General features: G+C 42.7%; 1 pseudogene; it reads left to right on the forward strand.

Moving 5' to 3' along the window:
* Positions 1-883: 883 nt before the first annotated feature.
* Positions 884-1745, forward strand: LOC116855940 (annotated as a pseudogene).
* The last annotated feature ends 4832 nt before the right edge of the window (positions 1746-6577 follow it).

Consider the following 6577-nt stretch of genomic DNA (forward strand, 5'->3'; position numbering starts at 1 on the left):
GGAGGATGGTGTTAGAGCTAAGAAAAATTGCTTTTGATTGTCACCACCCCCAAAGACTTCAAAACTGTCTTCTACCCATAAAACCACAGGACATTTCCATCAACCCACTACACACCCCTGGCTTTATCTCTACATTAGACAATTACCTGATTCTTGTTTCTGTGAAGATTCCTGGTCTTCTGATCCACTGCAACCTTGGTCCCTTAAGGGTAAAAAATAAGGAAATTATTAGAAATCAGCTCACAAGGGGTGACCGATTGGCTCAGTCAGTGGAGCCAATCAAGATCAAGTGGCTCTTGATCTTGGGGCACAAATTTGAGCCCCACCTTGGGTGTGGAGGTTACTTAAAAATAAAATCTTTAAAGAACTTAAAAAAATAAATCATTTCACCAAAGGAAATGAAGGGAATGTGATTAAAAGCTAGAGCTGTTTTGTCCAAACAATGGCCACCAGCCAGAAGTGACCATTTAAAATCCCAATTCAACCAAATTAAGCTAAAATTCAGCTCCTCAGCTGTACTATTCACTTTTCAAGTGCTTCATACCTACATATGTCAAATGGCTACCATATTGGCTGACGCAGAAGAGAACATTTCCATCATCACAGAAAGTTCTACTGGAAAGCCCATTAGACTCTCAAAAAAAAGATGACTTGGACAAAGAGAGGTTTCTTAACCAGATATATGAAGAGTAGAACCAAGGGGATCTCTCAGACCAAATGTGGCTTGGCCATTCTATGTCTTCTCCTATTACACCAGTGTCCAAAGTGGTCACACCTAATTTTTCTCATTTAAGTTGCCCTGACTGGGCGTGTGTCACTTCAGCTGGCAGTAGTGCAAGGAGCAGAGGCAGCAGGGAGCTGGGTTCCCATCTGGGTTTGGGAGATGACTCCTGGGATTTCTGAATCTGGTGGGCATCATGGCCAAGGAGATCTGAGGGGCAATACCTGAGGGTAAGTTAGATGCACACTACCCACTCTGAGTCCTTTACGGTGCAGTCCGTTCACTACCAACAGCGTGCACTGAGTATATTTGCCCAAAGTTGCTAAATGCAGACAGTGCTTAGAGAAGAATGTTCCAAATGAGTTTGCAAAGCTTACTGCAGAAATTTCACAGAAACAAGAAGGGGGACTTAGTGAGAGTCAAGGCACAGCAGGGGAAGAGGGAGAGAAGAAAAAGCAGAAGAGTTATAGAAGGGGTCAATACAGCAAACAATGAAGGTGGTATCAAAAACTTAGGATCGCCAAAATTCCCAGAGCAAAAAAGAAATATGTAAGAGGAATATGTGGCATTGTGAATTTCAAAATTGGCCTTAAAGAAGCTCAGAGAGGAGCGCCTGGATGAGTCAGTCGGTTGTGCATCCAACTCCTGATCTCGGCTCAGGTCATGATCTCAGCATTGTGAGATCGAGCCCTGAGTTGGGCTCCTCACTTGGCTGGAGCCTGCTTGAGATTCTCTCTCTCCTTCTCCCTCCACCCTTCACCCCACTTGCTCCTAGTCTCTCTGTCTCTCTTTCAAATAATTAAATAAAATTTTTAAAAATGAAACAGAGTTTTTGTTTTTTGTATTTTTTTTTCTCAAAAATCTGTGGTGCTTCAGTTAAGGAGAGGATGAAATCATTTGGGGAGGTAGTTACAGATGACATACTTATGTCATTCAGGACAAGTGAACAGAGGTGGATGATGATGGCATTGAAGACCTTGGGAGAAGCAAAGAAATGACTTTTGAAAAATGTGTCTATATTTAAAGGTTGAAACCAAGAGGTGATGTGGGCAGAGGGAGAGAGGCTTTTTTAAAAAGATATACTTATCCTACATTAAAACTGTAGATTACCCTCACCCTTGGCATATGCACTATTCTGGATATGCAGCTGCTTGGTTGTTTTTTGTTTTTTGTTTTTTAACTGCCAAAATGCTTAGAATGCTTTTAAACTGCATTTTTAAACTGCATTTTAAACTGCAGACTTTTAAACAAAATTCTTTTAAACTGCCAAAAGGCCATCATGCTTATTCATGAAATAGAATTTAGTCAAATAAAGATTTAGGAACACTGGGTATAAATAAATAAATGGCTCTGATAGATATCTATGACTATTGGAATAAAAACACTGAATTAGCAATTGACTAATGGGTAGAATACTGCCCCATAGGAGTGGTCTCCAAATTTGACTGTACCTGGGAAGCTTTAAAGAAAAAAAAAACAAACAATAAATGGGTCACAGCACAGACCAGTCCAATCAGGAGGCGGAAGTGGGACCTCAGCATCAATACTTTTTTTTTCTTAATCAGAGAAAGAGACAGCGCACATGTGAGCATAAGCAGGGGAAGCAGCAGGCAGAGGGAGAAGCAGGCTTCCCACTGAACAAGAAACCCAACACAGGATTCGAACCAGGACTCCAGGATCTTGACCTGAGCCAAAGGCAGATGATCAATTGTCTGAGCCACCCAGGGGCCCCAGCATCATTCCTTTTTTTTAAGATTTTATTTATTTATTTCACACACAGAGATCACAAGTAGGTAGAGAGGCAGGCAGAGAGAGAGGGCAAGCTGACTCCCTCCAAGCAGGCTCGATCCCAGGACCCTGGGATCATGACCTGAGCCAAGGGCAGAGGCTTTAACCCACTGAGCCACCCAGGTGCCGCAGCACCATTCCTTTTAAAGCTTCCCAAATGATTGCCATATTTAGCCAATGTTGAAAATCATCATACATAGGGTAAGCTAGTGATTCATGAAGGAAATGCCTGACTGCGAGAAATGTGCCTGAACATAGGTGATATTTTCTGGATGAGGACAACCAACTCTATCCAATCTCTGTCCTGGGGAGTTGGAAAATTGGAATGAATCAAGACCACGAGGATCATGGGGCAAGAGTCCTAGCTCCTAAGAAGGGTTTTGCTGAAAGAGGAAGAAAAGCACTGGTTTCTGGGGGTACAGTAGTTATTACATGATTGATGCCATGGGATCATGAAATGTCTTACTTCACTGACATCTTCTTAGATTCTCCTGATTTCTTGCTCTATACATGTAATCCTTGATCTACAGATTCCTTATATATTCCTTGATATCTCTATTCACTTCAACATGAAAGGGATTTACAGAGGAACTATACATAGACTAAGGCTAATAAAAATGCATATTTCACTTATTTGTGGAGCATAACGAATAGCATGGAGGACAAGGGGAGATGGAGAGGAGAAGGCAGTTGAGGGAAATTAGAAGGGGAGGTGAACCATGAGAGACTATGGACTCTGAAAAACAATCTGAAGGTTTTGAAGGGGCGGGGGGTGGAGGGTTGGGGGAACCAGGTGCTGGGTATTGGATAGGGCATGGACTACATGGAGCACTGGGTGTGGTGCAAAAACAATGAATACTGTTATGCTGAAAAAAAAAGAAAAAAGAAAAAAAGAAATAAAATCTTCCAAAAAATGCATATTTGGAGAAATGGAGTTAAAAGAAAGGATTATAGCTCTTTTCTCAAAAGGGTTTTGGGCAAACCATGGGAGAGAAACTTGACCTGCCCTCCTAAGTCTTGGTGCTTTGTCTGAGGCTACAAAATCAGCCATGGGTTATGTCAGCCCCATGCAAAGCACTGAGAGGAAATACACCACCTTCTGTTCTCTGCTTGTGCACGCTGGGTTCCAGTGGGTGGCTGAGGTCGGGTTTAGGAGGTGGGAGGAAGCCACTGGTGAGTGGGAGCCAACTCATTCCAGATCATGGGATCTGACTGTTACTTTTCCAAGAATTTAGTGGGTAGAGTGTTAAACATGTTAACATTAAATTAAATTATATAAATTTTTCATTTAAATGGATCTATATTACAAAAAGGGTAGTAAATGCTGAAAACTTATGAGTTTCTAATTATTTTACTACATCTTACTATACTCTGTGCTCTTTTTTTTTAAATTTCTTTTCAGCATAACATTGTTCATTGTTTTTGCACCACACCCAGTGCTCCATGCAATACGTCCCCTCTCTAATACTCACCACCTGGTTCCCCCAACCCCCACCCCCCGATCCTTCAAAACCCTCAGGTTGTTTTTCAGAGTCCATAGTCTCTCATGGTTCACCTCCCCTTCCAATTTCCCTCAACTCCTTTCTCCTCTCCATCTCCCCATGTCCTCCATGTTATTTGTTATGCTCCACAAGTAAATAAAACCATATGATAATTGACTCTTTCTGCTTGACTTATTTCACTCAGCATAATCTCTTCCAGTCCCATCCATGTTGCTACAAAAGTTGGGTATTCATCCTTTCTGATGGAGGCATAATACTCCATAGTGTATAAGGACCACATCTTCCTTATCCATTCGTCCGTTGAAGGGCATCTTGGTTCTTTCCACAGTTTGGTGACCATGGCCATTGCTGCTATGAACATTGGGGTACAGATGGCCCTTCTTTTCACTACATCTGTATCTTTGGGGTAAATACCCAGTAGTGCAATGGCAGGGTCATAGGGAAGCTCTATTTTTAATTTCTTGAGGAATCTCCACACTGTTCTCCAAAGTGGCTGCACCAACTTGCATTCCCACCAAAAGTGTAAGAGGGTTCCCCTTTCTCCACATCCTCTCCAGCACACGTTGTTTCCTGTCTTACTAAGACAGGGAAGAACGCATACTCTGTGCTCTTTGTTTTTAAGTCTAGTTTTTTTATTTTTTTCTAATCTCTACACCCAAGTCAGGCTTGAACTCAGGGCCGCAAGAACACAAGTTGCGAATCACCATTGATTGAGTCAGCAAGACACCACCATACTCTGTTCTCTTGAAGTTATTTCCATCTATGATATCTGTGTGGTGAAAATACTCTGTGGTTGGGGTACTGCACACTTATTTCCAACGTCCTGTTCAGGGAGAGCATGTTAGTAGTTTGAAATACGCCATGATGGAAGTAGTCACCCCACAGAAATTGGCAAACACTATCACCAAAGGCTCTCCCTTTCCCCTGAACATTTTCTAGCATGCCCCTTCAGTACCCCACCCTGTCCTTCCTCCTCATCAGCAGTCAGTTTCCCAGGCATTGAGTTGGTTACTTTCATTCATTCCCAGCTCAGCCAATGACACAGTGATATTTGCAATAGTTTCTGCCTTTCTGTGTGCAGCTTCTCAAGACGCCTTCCTGAAGGAAGAGGTGGTTGGCCTCATTCAGACATCTCTGGGTTTGTGGGTAAGACTGGATAAGCTCTTTCATTCTCCCTGCCCTGATTCCTGTATCAATGACCCAAATCCCGATTCTCTTGTGCCCTGTGATATCGAGGAACGGAATCCAATACTACCATCAGCTTTCCCCGGGGAATCATTTCCCTTACTTGGAAATTGCTCCCTCCCAAGACAGAGATTCAGCAGCAGAGACGTGTGGTGTTGGCTCTCCTGTTATCACTTCTTCATAATCTGGGGGAGGACAAGGCTGGGAGTCCTTGTCCCATGGCTCTAAACCAGTGTATTTCGATTTAGCACAATATCTCCTGGAAAACAGAAGGGAAGTTGTGTTATGAATACAGGATGGCAGTCTGGTGATAGGACAATCTCTGTAGCATGACTTTATGTTCATTAAAAGCCCTAGACCCCATGCTTCATCTTTAGGGAAACTTTCTCTCAAGCCCCCATGACTCCATCTCACCCTCATTATAACGGATTCAGCTATGTCTCTGTGTCCCACTCCACATTGCTCTCTCCATCCCGGGGAAGCAGAACTCACTCCATTCTCAAATCCTAATACTTGTTGTAAGGTTTTGTTTCATGATAAGCTGTTGACCTAAGTGACCTTGTTGAGAATTGTAAGGAGAAGATTCCTAGCTTATATTCTGCCTTCACCCATCACTGGTGTCCAAGAGAATGGGACTCTATTGTGATTAAAATTCCAGGACATTAGTGAGATTATGTGTGTGTTGTAAGGACCCACGTAGTACTAATGCTCCTCTTCTACCTCTGGTCTCCAAGTGGTGAGGAATACATGAGGATGCTAAGAGGGAAGGAAACGATGGATATCAGGATTGTTTTCATCTTCCACTAGGGATCCTCATTCAGATATGGAACTGGAAAGCCCTAAGCTAGGTGCTTTCTTCTTCACACTTGAGAGCAGGTCTCTGGTCTCCCTTGTCTGAATGAGACCAAGGCTGGGGTTAGGAGCCAGGGAGTATCCTTTGGGCCTACATCTGCACTGTGTAACATGATAGCCAGTAGTCACATGTGCCAATTTAAACTTAAATTTTGGGACACCTGGGAGGATCAGTTGGCTAAGTGTCTGCATTTGGCTCTGGTCATGATCCCAGTGCCCTGGGATTGAGCCCCCATCCACCTCCTTGCTCAGTGGGGAGACTGCTTCTCCCTCTGCCTGCCACTTCCCCTGCTTGTGTGTGTGTGTCTCTCTCACAAATAAATAAATAAAATATTTTTAAAAAATCAACTTAAATTTTAAGTAATTAATTTGGAAATCAGTTCCTCACTTGAATTAGCCCTATTTCAAGTGCTCAAACACCACAAATGGCCAACGGTTTCCATAGTAGACACGAATATAATATGCATATGAATACAGATATGAAGTATGCCTCTCATGACAAGAATTCTATTGATGGCCTTGACCTTAA

Source organism: Lontra canadensis, unplaced genomic scaffold (assembly GCF_010015895.1).
Source record: "Lontra canadensis isolate GAN:19392208 unplaced genomic scaffold, GSC_riverotter_1.0 scaffold107, whole genome shotgun sequence".
NCBI classification, from domain to species: Eukaryota; Metazoa; Chordata; class Mammalia; order Carnivora; family Mustelidae; genus Lontra; species Lontra canadensis.